Genomic DNA, 998 nt, shown 5'->3' with positions numbered 1-998 from the left:
GTCTACTTGTGTGCCAAGTTATACTGAAATCAGACCAAAACTGTAGGAGGAGTAGCATTTTGAAAGAATTTCACAGAAATTTCTATTTTTAGTAACCACGGCAACACCGTTCATCGAAATCAAAAACCGATACACAGAATTATGTATCTTAGTGTAGTCTACTTGTGTGCCAAGTTATATTGAAATTAGACCAAAACTGTAGGAGGAGTAGCATTTTGAAAAATTGTTTACAGACAGACGGACAGACAGACAGACGGACGGACGCCGGACGCATTACTATCGCATAAGCTCTTCTGGTCTCTGACCAGTAGAGCTAAAAATGTCTACCCCAGACAGTTTAACATAAACCGGAAGAAGACGGCGCAGCATAAATGACGAACCGAAAACGGCACTGAGAATTCCGGTGGCGTCACAGGTAGTGTAGATTCAAGTTTGTTCAAATCATGACCCCTGGGGCTAGGGTGGGGCCAAAATGGCCGACCAAAGTTTTACATAGGAATATATAGGAAAAATCTTTAAAAATCTTCTTCTCAAGAACCACTGGGCCAGGAAAGATGAAACTCATGTGGAATCATCCTCAGGTAGTGTAGATTCAAATTTGTTCAAATCATGACCCCCGGGGCTAGGGTGGGGACAAAATGGCCGACCAAATTCCGATTCCTTTATTTTTTCCGGAATTTTCAGCACTTTGAGTTTTGGAGGAGCGTGGGGTATGTGAGCTTGCGACATTTAAAATAGGTACGAGTGTATGCAATTCATAGATTTTTTCCTGGGAAGTTACATATTGTTCGCAGAACATTAATTTTAAAGAAAATTTACAGTGTACAATACACTTTATTAGTGATTATCAAATGGTAAGCAACATGTTTGCTATTTTCACAAACTATGTCTTTATCTATTTACAGTTCCACTTTTGATCATCATTAAAACATTTTAATCATCATCTTGTTTGATCCCATCCTTATCATCATCGTTGTCATTATCATCACTGTATAGTC

Source organism: Saccostrea cucullata, unplaced genomic scaffold (assembly GCF_032062105.1).
Source record: "Saccostrea cucullata isolate Sc308-1 unplaced genomic scaffold, CSIRO_AGI_Scuc_v1 ctg6941, whole genome shotgun sequence".
Lineage (NCBI taxonomy): Eukaryota > Metazoa > Mollusca > Bivalvia > Ostreida > Ostreidae > Saccostrea > Saccostrea cuccullata.
The sequence above is the reverse complement of the archived record's forward strand: the minus strand, read 5'-3'. Positions refer to the sequence as shown.